Here is a 17,470-nt window from a genome sequence, read left to right on the forward strand (position 1 = left end):
TAGTCTTATAATTGAGGTCCACATCCTATCTATCACCTTTTCTCTGATTCCATTTTAGAATCTGTTCTCCAGTACTATTCAGAACTAATACATCATCTATACTTGTAACAAACAGTACAGTCTGATCTATACTAGAGTGAGCTGTATATACCAGGAGCTCCTGTAAACTACTAGGTCCCAAAGGGGAAAGACCCTGTCTAAGTAATGTGCATATCTTCTCTTAGTGGTTTACTTTACACAGAAGATGGGCCGAAACAACAAAAGACAACAAAACACAGGGAACTAAACATACAGCTCTAAAATGGTAAACAGAAGATAATGAAAAACATGCCTATTTTAAAATTAATTAGAGGTGCTGAAGCTACAAAATTCAGAACTGGAAGAGGAATGAACAGATTCAAGGTGGAAAGGTCATCACTAATGAAGAATATTCACCTCATTTCTTCTATTTCCAAACATGGCCTGTGACACAGCCATCATGAAAAGAAAGTGAACAGGGAGTAACCAGACAAGCCAGCTCTCCAGGCTGGTCATCTTATCATTATTAGGCAGGGCAATAAAAATAGCGCTCTGCTTTTAGAAAAGCCCAACAACGTGATGCAATGTGGCAAAAACAAATTGTTTTCTGTTCAAGAGACCAGCTACCACCATCATGTTAACATCACTATATATAAATATTAAAACTTCTATAATCGGTAAAATGTCAAATCTCTATAGCAACAGCTCACCTGTCTCTGTCAGGGAGTAATAAATATATTACGGAATTTTAAGCTACTTAGGTTAGGGAAATTGAATGGAATAATCGTAACTGTTCAGTTCTTAGCTTTAGAGAACTACTTTATTTAAGAAAAACCTTTCCATTAAGTGAAGTTTCTCTCTGAAGTTCAGAGCCATGGTATTTCATAGTTTACCGTATAAAACGTCCGTGAAAGTGAAGGGAAAAAGAAGACAGAACTAAGAGGAAATAGGAATTTGTGCTCATAGTTCTGTAATTATTCATTGTCAGTGTGTCTCTCTTCCCGAGCCCACCCTGAACTCCGAGTTTCAAGATGGAAGAGAAAGCACCTTTTATCCTAGGCATTTAGTATAAAAAAGGGACACCTCTTGGCACTCATTAAACACACGGGCATTCTGCTGATTGTGCCTTGTTCCGTGTCATGACACCAGCCTTTTCTTGGTGGGGATGACATTTACCCAGCTGAAGGAGCCTGCTGGCTCTTCTACTGTTGGTCCTAGGCACGGAATCAGCGCCGGAGCACAGCGCTCCCCTCTCCTGAGCAGGAAAGAAGACGGCATAAACTCTATGGGAGTACTTAGTAGGCATTTTGAAGAGTAGCCTTAGTGGTGGTAAAAGTCTTACCTTTAACATAAAGTGAAAACCAAACAAGCAAAATGAAAAGTCAAAGGAACTCTTCTAATTATTATTTAACAAAACCCTTTAACATTTTACGTGAAATAGAGGAAAACATCCGATATAAAGTGAAAAGCCACTGGCACAGGATCGATCAGACAGTCCAGCAATTTCAAAATGAGTTAATTCTGAAGGACTCCCACAGTTGAGAGCTACTGAATTAAAACAAAATCTACCCAATACATTAAAGATGAAATTCACCAAAATGAAACATAAAACAGGATTCGTACAACTTAACACTAGAAAGAGAGATCAAGTTCTCCCTTGTTGAGATGGTAGATGCTTTAGATTCAGTTTAATAGAAGCAAAGCCTGAAACATGGATTTTTTATAAACCGAGAGAGTACCCTCAGGAGAAAGCGGCAGCAGAGGGAAGGGAGGTAAAACTGGGTTTAGCTGAGTCCAGCCTCTGCCTCCTCCCTGGGGAAGCTGTGGAGCCCACCTGCAGCCCCGAGTCAGGGCCAAGAGGTAAGGGGCCAGGTTACTGTAACCCTTGCAAAGCAGTCGTTAGCTGAGTGACACGCTGGCTGGTTAACCGAATCCAGACAGGGCACCAGCAGCATCTACTACAGAAGGTTCAACCGTGTAAGAAAATGCGTACCAGACTGGTGTAGGCATATAGTTGTCAACAAGACTGCTGCTGCTGCTGCTAAGTCGCTGCAGTCGTGTCCGACTCTGTGCGACCCCACAGACGGCAGCCCACCAGGCTCCCCTGTCCCTGGGATTCTCCAGGCAAGAACACTGGAGTGGGTTGCCATTTCCTTCTCCAATGCATGAAAGGGAAAAGTGAAAGTGAAGTCACTCAGTCGTGCCAGACTCTTCGCGACCCCGTGGACTGCAGCCCACCAGGCTCCTCCGTCCATGGGATTTCCAGGCAAGAGTCCTGGAGTGAGTGCCATTGCGTTCTCCGCAACAAAACTGACTCGAAGCAAAAACACCGTAAGTAGAAATAAAATGACAGAAATTTTAATTCACTAAGATTTATCAATATTAAACTTGTCCCCATCTAACAACACAGATATTCAAAAACACATAAAAGTGATAGTAATGAGGAGCAATAGATGAATCCAACTTCACAGGGGCATGTCATTGTAAACCTTCTCCTAGTAACTGACACATCAAGAATATTAAAAAAAAAAAGAATATAAAAAATCAGTAAGTACATACAAGCTTTGAGCAATTTAATATACAAGTTTCAACTACTAGACTACACTGGAAAGTGGCGTGGTACATTGGAGAAGACATTTTCTCTTCCAGCATTCATGAAACTTTCTTTTTAAAATAAATGTATACTAGGAAATGTCTCATATTTTAAAAATTATTATGCATTCCACATTTATGAAACATATGAACAAATTAGAAATAAAAACCTGTACTAGGAAATTTGAAAACACTACAAATAACCCATAGATTAAACCATAATAATAACGAAAAAAAATACTTAGAACTGAATAATACCAAAAATATTACATAGCAAGGTTTGTGGAATATACCTAAAAAGAGAATTTAAGCAATGTCCCTAGTCTTAAGTGCTTATATTAGGTAAAGAAGAATAAAATTAATTGGTTAACATATATCTTAGATAAAAATAAATCTGACGGTGTGAGAGCGGTAAGATGGCGGCGGCGGCGGTGGTGGAGTTCCAGAGAGCCCAGTCTCTACTCAGCACCGACCGGGAGGCCTCCATTTAAAAAAAAATAAAATAAAATAAAATAAATAAATAAATAAATAAATCTGAGTAAAATCAAAGGAAGGAAAATAAACTCATAAACAAAAATAAAGTACAAGGAAACACGAATAAATCAGTAAAAGTCCTCTTTGAGGACTAATAAAGTTAACAGGGGCTTCTCTGGTGGCTCAGTGCTAAAGAACCCGCCTGCCAATGTGGGAGACACAGGTTCGATCCCTGGGATGGGAAGATCCCTGGAGAAGGAAATGGGAACTCACTCCAGTATTCCTGCCTAAAAAGTCCCATGGACAGAGGAACCTGATGGGCTACAGTCCATGGGGTCACCAAAGAGTCAGACACAATATAGCAACTAACCAACAAAGTTAACAAACCTCTGGGAAGATTGTTCAAAAAAGAAGAGAAGGAATAAATGAACAATTTTAGGAAGGAAAAAGAAAAATATCATAAATGCAGAAGAGAGAAAAAAAAGATTATAAGACTATGACAACAAATTTTAAGAGGAGATGAAAAAGATCAATTCTTAAAAGAGTATATATAACAAAAACTGGTACAAAATATGATAAATAGAAAACCTCAACAGTATGAAATCAGTTAAAGAAACTGAAAGTTATTTTTAAATATTCCAAATACATACACACATACAGACACACACCACAAAGGGTTCTATAGTATTCTACCAAATATTTAAGGTACTGATCTAACACAAACTCTAGAAATTAGAAAAATAATGCTCTTCAACTCATTTTATAAGACTAATAAAAGTATAATGTATGTAAGTGTAATGTAGTAGGTTAGAGGCTGTCTGTAGTACGTGAGAGGCTGGGATCCACACTGGACTACCAGAAAGTGAAAGTGAAGTCGCTCAGTCGTGAGTCTTTGCAACCCCGTGGACTGTAGCCTACCAGAATCCTCCATCCACGGGATTTTCCAGGCAAGAGTACTGGAGTGGGCTGCCATCTCCTTCTCCAGGGGATCTTCCCAACCCAGGGATCGAACCTGAGTCTCCCACATTCAATCTTAATATCTAAATCACTTAATATCTATGTGACCATGGGCAAGTTTCTTAATTGTTTTACTTCAGTTTCCTCACATGTAAGTTGGGAATAACAGAATTAACTACTTATGGATCTGCTGATACATAAAATGTTAGAACAGTGCCTGGAACACTGTGCCTTAGGTATTTGCTAGTGATTACTATATAATTACTGGTAATATACCCTGATATCAAAACCAGACAAGAATATGGTAGTGAAAAATTATAAGCTAGTTCAACAACCTGGTTCAAGTTCCAGTATATTAACTGTGAATAACTGCATAAAGCACAAATTTGCTGCTAGCTCTTCAGTCTACAAATTACTACATGAATAACAGTTTGTGCGTCAAGATTAGTGACCTATCACATCACAAAGCCTGTTAGTGACTTGTGACTGAGCATCTGTTATTCAGTTCAAGTACAAACCTGTGTTGCCTCGTCTACCAGTGATAAACCCATGTGACATTTTAGAAAAAGGGAGCTTTAAGAGGGAACTGGTCAAAAAAAAAAAAAAAAAAGAGGGAACTGGTCAAAATGAAAGTGTAGCAAAGAACTAAAGAAGAGTAACACTGGAAGTGAAATTCAAATTGAATGTGAATGGAGTAACAGAAGCAACAGCTTCACTGTGGGAATGCAGACTCTACAGTCACTCCAAAGAGTCTGTACATGCAGTCAGAGGAACGTAGTAAAGGTGAGTTCATCTATGTATTTTGGTGAAAAAGATGAGGATGTTCAAGAGGAAGTGACACAGGCAAGATATTTGACATTAAAACAATTCTCAAAGGCACACTGTGACATTGAAAACACAAGGCAAACAATGTGGGGAGCTGATCCAAACTTAGAAACCGGGATGACAACTTGCCAAGGCAGAGAGAAGAGGCCCATTCCACCTCGTATCACAAAAAGAGAGCAACTCTTGGTAAGATTTTACTAAGAAAGAAAACATTTTAATTCTCAATGATTCTAATGTTTTAAATTACACTGTACTATATATTCATTTTCCTTTTTTTTTAATTTCCCTATGCATTTATAACAAGAAACAAGAGAAGTTTCTGAAGTTCACAATAATTTTTCACACTGATTTTTTTTTTTGCCTTGTCGCATGGCACACAGGGATCTTGGTTTCCTAACCAGATGCCCCATCTAGCGGAAGTGCAGAATCCTAACCACTGGACCACCAGGGAAGTCCCTCCCATTGATTATTAATACTTTGCACAGTTTCACCCTGCATGGCCATTTTTACAGTCTTGAACTACTGTGCTAAAGTGAGGTCCTCCACAACTAACTGTGCACAGCAAGAGCTGCCTGTACTCAACACTGCCATTACAGTACGAAAGCTTCAGAAGACAATAAAGAAATGAAAGTGTCCCTGTTAAAGTAAAATTTTATTTATGGACACAAACTCAAATTTCACGTATTCGCTTGTCATGAAATATTTTTCCCCTTTTAACTTTCTGTCAATCATTTTTAAATGTAGAAGCCTCTAGCTCAGGGATTATATTAAAATAGGCAGAGCAAACTTCCTGGTGGTCCAATGGTTCAGATTCGCCTGCCAATGCAGAGGACACAGGCTCGACCCCTGGATTGGAAAGATTTCACATGTCTCAGAGCAACTAAGCCTGTTGCCCAGTCCAAGCTCACTCTGCTTACCGCACAACAGGCCAATGAATCTGACAGACAAGGTGTTAAGGCAAGGAATATGACTTTATTCACAAAGCCGACTGATTAAGAAGATGGCAGACTAATGTCTCAAAACAATCATCTTGTTGGGGTCTAGATGCCAGGTTCTTTTTGAACCAGAGAGAGAAGCAATGAGGAACTAAAGTCAAAAGGCAGAAAAGAGAGGGCGAGGCAGTGAGGAAGGTCGCACAAATCACTAACCATAAAAGGCTAAAAATGATAAACTGGACAACATCAAAGGTAAGAATCTATAACCACCCAAATATACCATTAAGAGAGTGAAAGCAAACCAGAGCTGACGATATCCACAGTATGTAAAAAGAAAAAAACCTATATATGAGATATATAAAGAAATTCTACAAATGAAAAGCACAACAAAATAGAACAGCTAACAATTATAGGAGCCTATCCAAAAATTCAATAAAAAAAAAAAGTGCTTACTTTCACTAATCAACAGGGATAGGTAACTTAAAAACTATTCTGAGATTCAGTAAATACCTGACAGAGTTGCTAAAATGAAAACGTCAGACAATATCAAGCATTAGGAAGAATGAGCAGCAACTGGACCTCCCCTGCACTGCTATAAATTGATACAATCATTTTAAACAACAGCATGTCATTGTTTACAAGAATTTGTATACATCCTTAGACCCAGGCTTTCCAATTCTAGACATATATCCTGGATAAGCTCTTGCATCCATGTTCAAGAATGTCAAAGCAATATTATTCACAATAACAATAACCTCATAAGAACCCTAAGGTACATCAACAGATACAGAGAATAAAATCAATACAGCACTGAAAATGAATCAATTAGAGAAAAACACATCAACATGGATGAATTTCAACACAGTGTTAACAGAGTCCTACATCTGTACACAAATATTAAACACAAAGAAAGGCACAAATTCAGAACAGTGATACTCTGGTGGGGAAAAAAATTAAAACGGAAGAGACAACAAGTGGTTTAGTAAAGTACAATTTTGTAAGCTGGCTGGTAGAGTCATAAATGTTTACCTTTTTATTATCTTTAAATGTTGCACATTTTATATACCAAAAGGTATATATAATGTATCACAGCATAAAAGGGGGAAGCAGAAGACAGAGATGATGGACAGAGTTAGAGAAACAAGGACAGAGGGGAAAAGGAGAAAGAAAGAAAATTCCCCCAAACAATATCTACCAAGTTATGAGAAACAACAGCAACTAGAATGCTAGAAATGCTAGGGTGCAAGAAAGCAACGGGGAGATGCTTTTAAAAGTGAGAGAAGTTATTTTGAACCTAGAGTTTTATACTCAAGCCATCTATGGAATCAGGACCGGAGCAGGAAATTCAAACATGCAATAAATTTTTTAAAAGTTTATTTTCCAGACATCCTTCCTAAAAATGAACTTTCAGCACAGAGTCTAAGAAAAGTGACGAACGAATGAACACAGCATCCAAGGAAAGCCACAGTATCCAAATAATAGTACGATTATCCTGTAAGAGATATGAAAAGAAACCCCAGGATGATGGTTATGCACTAGGATATGGAAACAACTCTGTCTAAAATCAATCTTTCCAAAAACAGTATAATTTTTAAAAGCTAAAAGACTTAGCTATGTGGTACAGATAGCATATATTTTTCTGCCTACAAGGGAAAAAAAGGCCAATTGCAGTGGGGGTAGAGGTGTGATTTATCAGAGGGAGAACTATACAAGAGAAGTATTGATTCAAATTGTTTCAAACTGAACTATGGCATTATTTTGAGCTAATTATACGTTTTAAGGGAAAATTACATTTAATGCTTAGGCTTAAAACATTCTCATAAGATTTACTAACAGAGGACATATCTATGAGGAACGATACATTTTGGTCTTGAGTACAAAAGTGAATGGGGGTTTCCCAAGGTGGCTCAGTAGTAAAGAATCCGCGTGCCAATGCAGGAGACTCGGGAGATTAGAGTTCAATCCCTGGGCTGGAAAGGGCAACCCACTCTAGTATTACTGCCTGGAAAATTCCACAGACAGAGGAGCTTGGCGAGCTATAGTCCATGAGGTCGCAAAGAGGTGGACAGGACTGAGTGACCGAGAATGTACAGAAGTGTATATGTAATGGATCACAGAAAGAAGGGGGTGGGATAACTATAACAGCAACTGAAATGAAAGCTGAAAGGCTTCTGCTGACTCTCTAAGTTTAATCTCAAGTGGGCAGAAGGCAAAGAGAACTTTGCCTCCTCACTGGAATGTGCTTCTCTATTGGTCTACAAGCCTGCATGTGCTGACCTTTAAAAAAACAGGATAAGGTTTCTCTGTTTTCCCTTCTGCTAGTGGGCTGACAGACTGAACATGAGTGGACAATGACTTGGTGGCTCTGGTGCTGGCTATGTTCAATATTCTAGTGTATTTCTTGAATAAGCAATGGGAGATGTTTGCCATAGATGCATTTTTTAATCCTTCAAAAATAAACAAGGCATAATGAAGTTTTCAAAAAGTTTAAACCAATAATGAAACTATAAAAGAAAATAACATGATATAACCATCCTGGGGTAAAAGACCAAAAAGACAAACCAAACAAACAACAAATGTCTTAAATATATCAAGTACCAAAGAGTTTATAAACTAAAATAACAAAGACTTTCAAACTAAATTTCTTCTAAGAAATTTGGAAGTAAATTCTGAATGACCAAAGGTACAAAAAATAACAAGCAATAAGAGAAACATTTCTGTGGTAAATACAGAATCTAAGAATGCACAAACTGAATGGGAGTATGAGATGCTCAATGCTCAACCAATCTGCTTTCTTCTTCCTGGGCACTCAGAACTAACATCTCCCACCTCCACTGCAGTGACAAGACAGACGACGTGACTGGGTTCTAGTTAACAGGATTCCAGCTAAAGTAATATTTGTGGTTGTTCAGTTGCTAAGTCCTGTCTGACTCTTTGTAACCGCATACACTGCAACAAGCCAGGTCTCCCTGTCCCTCACTATCTCCCAGAGTTTGCCCAAGTTAATGTCCACTGAATCAGTGATACTATTCAACCATCTCATCCTCTGCCATCCTCTTCTCCTTTTGCCTCGGATCTTTTCCAGTATCAGGGTTTTTTCCAATGACTCTGCTCTACGCATCTGGTGGCCAAAGTATTTGGAATTTCAGCTTCAGCATCAGTCCTTCCAAGGAATATTCACAGTTGATTTCCTTTAGGACTGACCGGTTTGATCTCCTTGCTGTCCAACAGACTCTTAAGAGTCATCTCCAGCACCACAATTTGAAAGCATCAATTCTTTGGCACTCAGTCTTCCTTATGGTCCAACTCTCACATCCGTACATACAACTGGAAAAACTATAGCTTTGATTATATGAGCCTTTGTCAGCAAAGTGACGTCTTTGCTTCTGAAAACACTAAGTTTGCCATAGTTCTGTTTCCAAGGAGCAAGTGTCTTTTAATTTCATGGATGCAGTCACTGTCTGCAGTGATTTTGGAGTCCAAGAAAATGAAGTCTCCACTTTTTTCCCTTCTACTTGCCATGAAGTGATGGGATCGGATGCCATGATCTTTGTTTTTTTGAATGTTGAGTTTTAAGCCAGCTTTTTCACTATCCTCTTCACCCTCATCAAGAGGCTCTTTAGTTCCTTTCCGAATTCTGCCATTAGGATGGTATCATCTGCATATCTGAAGTTGTTGATATTTCTCCCAGAATTCTTGATTCCAGTTTGTGATTCATCCAGCCCAGCATTGCACATGATGTATTCTGCATGTAAGTTAAATAAGCAGGTGACAATATACAGCCTTGATGTACTTCTTTCCCAATTTTGAAGAAGTCAGTTGTTCAATGTCTGCTTCTAACTGTTGATTCTTGACCTGCATAGAGATTTCTCAGAAGGCAGGTCAGGTGGCCTGGTATTCCCATCTCTTGAAGAATTTTCCACAGTTTGTTGTGATCCACAGTTTGTTGTGATCCACAGTCAAAGGCACTGGCATAATCAACAAAGCAGAAGTAGATGTTTTTCTGGTATTCTCTTGCTTTCTTGATGATCCAACGGATGTTGGCAATTTGATCTCTGGTCCCTCTGCCTTTTCTAAATCCAGCTTGAACATCTGGAAGTTCATGGTTCACGTACTGTTGAAGCCTGGCTTAGAGAATTTTGAGCATTACCTTACTAGAGTGTGAGATGAGTGCAATTGTGCAGTAGTTTGAGCATTCTTTGGCATTTCCTTTCTTTGGGATTGGAATGAAAACTGACCTTTTCCAGTCCTGTGGCCACTGCTGAGTTTTCCAAATCTGCTAGAACGTTGAGTGCAGCACTTTCACATCATCATCTTGTAGGATTTGAAATAGCTCAACTGGAATTCTATCACCTCCACTAGCTTTGTTCGTAGAGATGCTTCCTAAGGCCCACTTGACTTCACATTCCAGAATGTCTGGCTCTGGGTCAGTGACCACACCATAATGGTTATCTGGGTCATGAAGATCTTTTTGTATAGTTCTTCTGTGTATTCTTGCCACCTCTTCTTAATATCTTCTGCTTCTGTTAGGTCCATACCATTTCTGTCTTTTATTGAGCCCCTCTTTGCATGAAATGTTCCCTTGCTATCTCTAATTTTCTTGATGTTTTCCTTTATTTCTTTGCATTGACCACTAAGGAAGGCTTTCTTATCTCTCCTTGCTATTCTTTGGAACTCTGCATTCAAATGGATGTATCTTTCCTTTTCTCCTTTGCCTTTAGCTTCTCTTCTCAGCTATTTGTAAGGCCTCCTCAGACAACCATTTTGCCTTTTTGCATTTCTTTTTCTTAGGGATGGTCTTGATCACTGCCTCCTGTATAATGCCATGAACTTCCATCCATAGTTCTTCAGGCAGTCTGTCTACCAGATCTAATCCCTTGAAACTATTTGTTGCAGTATGTCAAGGCTGTATATTGTCACCCTATTTATTTAACTAATATGCAGAGTACTTCATGCGAAATGCTAGGCTGGATGAAGCAGAAGCTGGAATAAAGATTGCCGGGAGAAATATCAACAACCTCAGATGCACAGATGACACCACCCTTATGGCAAAAAGCAAAGAACTAAAGAGCCTCTTGATGAAAGTGAAAAGAGGAGAGTGAAAAAGCTCGTTTAAAGCTCAACATTCAAAAAACAAACATCATGGCCTCTGGTCCCATCACATCATGGCATATAGATGGGGAAACACTGACACATTTTATTTTGGGGGCTCCAAAATCACTGCAGATGGTGGCTGTAACCATGAAATTAAAAGCCGTTTGCTCCTTGGAAGAAAAGCTATGACCAACATAGAGAGCATATTAAAAAGCAGAGACATCACTCTGCCAACAGAGGTCTGTCTAGTCAAAGCTATGGTTTTTCCAGTAGTCATGCATGGATGTGAGAGTTGGACCATAAAGAAAGCTGAGCACCAAAGAACTGATGCTTTTGAACTGTGGTGTGGGAGAAGACTCTTGAGAGTCCCTTGGACTGAAAGGAGATCAAACCAGTCCATCCTAAAGGAAATCAGTCCTGAATATTCATTGGAAGGACTGATACTGAAGGTGAAACTCCAATACTTTGGCCACCTGATGCAAAGAAATGACTCACTGGAAAAGACCCTGATGCTGGGAAAGACTGAAGGCAGGAGGAGAAGGGGACGACAGAGGATGAGATGGTTGGATGGCATCATCAACTCAATGAACTCAAGTTTGAGCAAGCTCCAGGAGTTGGTGACGGACAGGGAAGCCTGGCATGCTGCAGTCCATGGGACTGCAAAGAGTTGGACACGACTGAGCAACTGAACTGAAAGTACTGAAATGCTAGATATACTAGACAGCATTAATTACCCTAATACAGGGATTTTATTAATAGATATAAAAAATCTCAGAGGTATCCATCCCAAATACTATGACTGACACTAGCTCTCACATCTGACCTGTATCTTTAAAAATATTGCAGAAATTATCTAAAATTTTGTATACCACAACAGAAAAATAAATTACATAAAACTACGTAATTTGTTACTCTATTATCTCCTTATCGTCTATGAAGTAATTTTAATGTATTATACTATGTGAAAATAGTCTTTTCTATGAAGAGTAACTAACATGGGCACTAGGTCCATAGTCAAATACATAGTTTCAGGTTATGCGTTTATTTCTACAAGAAAACAAAATAACTGAAGCTTTTAACAGTATCTCAAGTCAAATTTTCTTTAAAAAAACAAAATGCCAAAATTTAATACAATGAGTAAAAACTAGATGACTTAAGTTTGTAGAACTTTACAGGATATTAAGTTTAAATATTGTACTCCTTTAGTTTTATAAAATTATATACATGTTACTGACATTTTCAAAAGCACTAAATGTAGACCATGTTTATGATTTTCATTATCAAATTTAATTTTAAGCTTCCCAGATTGCTCATTTCTCATATGAAAATTCTGGGAAAATGTCCAACAACTTCGTTAAAGTCAAGAGTTAATTCCCGATAGACAGTGGTGTTCGTTTAGCTGCTAAATCATGTCTAACTCTTGTGACCACATGGACTGTAGCCCACCAGGCTCCTTTGTCCATGGGTGTTACCAGGCAAGAATGCTGGAGTGGCTTGCCATTTCCTTCTCCATCAAGTCAAATTTAAAACAATTCACCACTGGCAGATCATCTGCAATCTTTTTACCTCTGCCATAAACTGGATATAAGATCTTGGGCCAATCACCTTACTTTATTTATAAAAAGAATTATCCAGAAGTCCTTTTTTAGCCTACCATGATCTCATTCTATTCAAGTCAACAAAATGTATTGAGTATTTATTAAGTGGAACCACATAAAATTACTGATATTTGTTTTTAACCTAGAAAACCTTCATTTTTGTGAGGCTTGACCTAATACTACGTGCTATGCACTGTGTTTAAAATATACTAATTGTTTTAGGCATGTACACCAATGCACTTGCTTAGGGGCAAAAAAAACCACTATTATGCTGATTTAGAGGCTCCTGACTGCTGTCATTAAGAGCTAAAGAGCAAAGTCTACACATGTGAAAAGAAAAACCTCTTACATATTCTCTTCTGAATTCTTATAGCTTGTGCTATTTACAAAGAAGCTACATAATTTTCATTAATTAGTATACTGCATTCGAATACTAACTCAAATGTTTTGGCCAAAATTGCTTCAGTACCTGTATAAACATAAATCCCACCTGTCTGTTACTCCACTAGTTTAGACTTTTACTTAAAATTTAGGGTTAAGTTTGCCTGGTGAAGTTCACAGAGGATTAAATTACCTGTAAATAACCATTCCCATGAAAGACTAAATCATGAATGCTCATGTTACACCCAATCAAATCAAAGGTGTCTCGAAAAACTTTGGCAATCTATACAAAATAGGAATTTAGACTGGCCATCAGAATAGAAGTATGTTTGTTACCAAATTACCTAACAATAAGATACTTCATTCCAAAGACAATCTCCAGAGCCAAATGAACAAATTGTTCCAAAAATGCTACAGCTGATCTAAGTATATCAAGTGAATATTATTATTCTCAAAGTACCTGAAAAATTTATATTTCCTGTCTTTAATATTTTTCTAAAAGAATCTAAATCTTCCTATAAAACCTTCTTGATAAAAAGCAGTCTGAGGTCAAAAGAGAAGGTAACAATAGTCTTTTCTTATCTCTGTAGACTAAATTCCAGAATGTAGTTTTTCAGATTTCAATTTTGCTGTTAATGAGGATGTCATTATGCAATTTTATGTGTTGATTTTAAGCAGCGAACACCAAATACATTATTACTGCAAACTGCCACCATCTGATTAGCTTTAACTAATGAAACAAATCATACTACAGAAATGATACTATGTTCTTCATAACTAAGAAAACTGTCCACTGCCGGTTTTATCGTAGCCCCCAAAAGGCCCACGCATCAATACAGCTATCAATACAGGTTTTCTCGTCAGAATCAATTTATCTGAAGAAAGAGAAACATTAACATGTATCATTACATGTGCACAACTGCCAGATACTGAATGGAGGCAGCAAGTAGGCAGACGGATCCGCCAGGAAAGCAGGCAAGAATCCTCTAGAGTCTATCCGTGTGCACGCCAAGTTGCTTCAGTCCTGTTCAGCTCTTTTCGATCCAATGGACTATAGCCCATCAGGTTCCTCTGTCCATGGGATTTTCCAGGCACCATCTGGGAAGCACCTGTAGTCTATAAGAATCTACATTTGGAGAAAACGTTAATGACCCCTCTATTCCTAAACTGCTTATACTGATAAACCTGTATGGTCATTGTAGAGTTCAAGTGAAACACATGCGTAAAAACATAGAATAATAAAGAATAAAGGGGCATTCTTAAATTATCCAGCTTACTCTCATATTGTACAACTAGTGAGATCCAAAGAGGATTCCCTCTGCCCAAAGGCATCCAGCTAATTAATGGGAAAGCGACAATCAGAACCAAGGTCTTACAACTGCCACCCAGCCTGAAATTCTCTCCCCAGAGTGCATACTCAATGAATTTGTAAGAGATGCCCTAGTTCAGGGGTCATAAAGCAGTGATCCTAGGTCTAACAGGACCCCTTGTGCAGCGGCCTACAGAGTGTTTTGGAAAAATCTGTGCCAACATCTCAAAAATCAGAAATCTGTGAATGAAGACACAGATCTATAGCTTCTTTCAAAAGTCAGATCAGACTAGTAAACGTTCCCACTCAGCAACAATACACAGGGGCTGAGAAGCGACTGCCTTTAGCAGACATCCACTCAAACAGTGTTGCAGCAGAATCCTCTTCTACTCACTTTAACTGCCAGGTTGCTCTAAGAGTCTGACTCCTACTCTAGAGTTATTTAAAGCATCATCAATTCTGAACAGTTCCTAATAGTAATAGAATTTCTGCTGTGTTTTAGCAGCTGGGTTTAACTAAATTACTTACTACACAGGCAAGATGGAAGAGGGAGACGAAAAAAACACATAGCATGAAAACGGTGGCAATTTCTTTAGGGCACAGCCCTAAGTGTCTTACTTTCCTGGAAGTAAGAATTACTAACTCCTCTTTCAAGAGCTTTAGTCAATGACATGAAAAGCTGTGTCCAGATACCGCTGCTTTAAGGAAAGAGCAATAATGGTTACTCATATTTCCTAAGGCAGTAATAGTTTTAAATTCTATATATTATAGCTACAAACCACTAGTTTAATGGCATTTTATATGATACATATTTTAAAATTTAGCACTGTATTGAAAAAGGAGGTGACAGAAAAGAGAGTAGAATGGGAGAAAGAGGTCTATAAATAAGAAACAAGCCTAAACTTTCCCCCATAAATAGGACATTTCCATTCCATTCAAACACAGATAAAGTTTAATTAAAATCTTCAGGGGCATTCCAATAAGCAACAAGCACACGTAGTATCCAGGCCTTGGTTTCTATTATTTTCTCTTACACAGGAAAACGGGCTCCTTGGAGATATGACTGATTCTAGGATCAGGACAGAAATTGTACAAGCAAAGTCTGGGACATCTTGTAATGCCAGAAAGGTAGGAAATGCTATTAAAATAATTAATTAATTAATGAGGCAATGTGAAAGGAACACACGGGTTAACTAAAAGTTGAAATGATTGTAACTCAAAACCCAAGCATTTATGAATCCACACTGATATAAATAAATTATTGAATAAATTAGTGAAGAACAAATAAAGCTACCACGAAGAATTCCAAAGCATTAGTCTAGACTTTTCAGCCTGTAGGTGGTAGAACTTAACCCTGATTGCTTAAGTGTGGTGGGTCACACAGTGACCTCCTTCCAAAAAAGTACAGCATGAAAATGGAGACAAAAGAGAAGCCTACTCTTGATCACCTGATACCTAACAGGGATGAGTCATGCTGATGGTATGTACCCTTGATACATGATAAGAAGGGCATTTTACCTCTATAACCTTCCTCTTGAAAATATAAGCAGTCAAAACATAAGAAAAAAATCAGATAAATCCCAGCTGAAGGCATCTACAAAATAACAGACCAATACACTGCAAAAATGTCAAGGTCATGAAAAAGGTCATAAAAAATTAAGCCTGAGAAACTGTCCCAGCCAAGAGAAGCCTAACAACTAAATGTAATATGGTATCCTGGATGAGACCCAGAAGAGAAAAGGTTGTTAGATAAAAACTAGGAAATCCAAACAAACAATAATTAATAATAATGTATTAAAATTAATTAATTATTATAACAAATATACCATACTAATCTAAGATGTTAACAATAGGGAAGATCCTAACAACTTTTCTGTAAATCTAAATCTATTTTCTATAGTTTACAAAATTAAGTTTAAAAATACTTAGATGGGCTTATTTACATAAAAATATTGATGTAATAATTATAAGCTGTCTTTATTTCTGAACATGGGCAAAACGTACACTTCCAAAGTAATCAGGGAGATTGCGCTATGGCTCTAAGCAATCGAGCACTTGAATGGCTGATGCCATTTCAGTATTTTACATTGTTTAAGCATCCAAGTCATGAACTTGGGCCATATTTACAGAAATTCTGAAATACAGAAAAACATAAATTGCCCACAATATATCCCCTATTGTTCCCATAACAGGTATTCAGAAACAGATCTAAAGAAAAGAGCAGTATAGCCCTACATGATTCACAGTGGCTGAATCCACGGATGCGGATATGGAGGGCTGGCTATGGAACTCGGCCCTCCAGGGGATTTTGGTATCTGAGGTGGGTCCTTGAACCAGTCCCTTGTGAATACTGAGGGACAACTGTATGTGACATCCAACTCCAACATTCCAATAACAAACAGTATTCACTTTCAACTTAAATTTGATTGTTGTTGTTGTTCAGTCACTAAGTTGTGTCCAACTCTTTGTGACCCCATCGACTGCAGCACGCCAGGCTTCCCTGTCCTTCACCATCTTCTGGAGCCTGCTCAAAATCATGTCCATTGAGGCAGGGATGCCATCCAACCATCTCATCCTCTGTCATCCCCAACTCCTCCTGCCTTCAATCTTTCCCAGCATCAGAGTCTTTTCCAATGAATCAGCTCTTCGCATCAGGTGGCCAAAGTATTGGAGCTTCAGTATCAGTCCTTCCAATGAATATTCAGGGTTGATTTCCTCTAGGATTGATTGATTGGCTTGATCTCCTTACAGTCCAAGGGACTCTCAAGAGTCTTCTCCAGCATCACAATTCAAAAGCATCAATTATTCACTGCTCAGCCTTATGGTCCAACTCTCACAACTGCACATGACTACTGGAAAAACCTGAAAAGCCTGTGATCCATGAAGGGGATAAATCTGATCCATGACCTAAAACTGCACTCTCACAAAATCTACAATTCCATGAGAAACTTACCATGGAAGAAAGTCTATACATTAACATCCAAGACTCTAATCACTGAAAACTAGCTGGCTCTCCATTAAAGTTTCAAATCTGAAGTTCTACCACTGATACTTTTTTTTTTTTTTTTTCACTGATACTCTTAACTCTGTAACTTTGTAGATTCACAGAGAATGACCAACTCTAATAAGGACCTATGCTCTGAAATGTAGAATCCCACATTCAGAGAAACAAAATAACTTAGCAATGTATGTCTAATATTTCCAACCAAATCACAAACACACACACAAAAAGGCATCTGAATCCAAATTCCTCGTTTTATGAGAAAAGGGCTAAGGGAATTAACAAA

This window comes from Cervus canadensis, chromosome 22 (genome assembly GCF_019320065.1).
Source record: "Cervus canadensis isolate Bull #8, Minnesota chromosome 22, ASM1932006v1, whole genome shotgun sequence".
Classification (NCBI taxonomy): domain Eukaryota; kingdom Metazoa; phylum Chordata; class Mammalia; order Artiodactyla; family Cervidae; genus Cervus; species Cervus canadensis.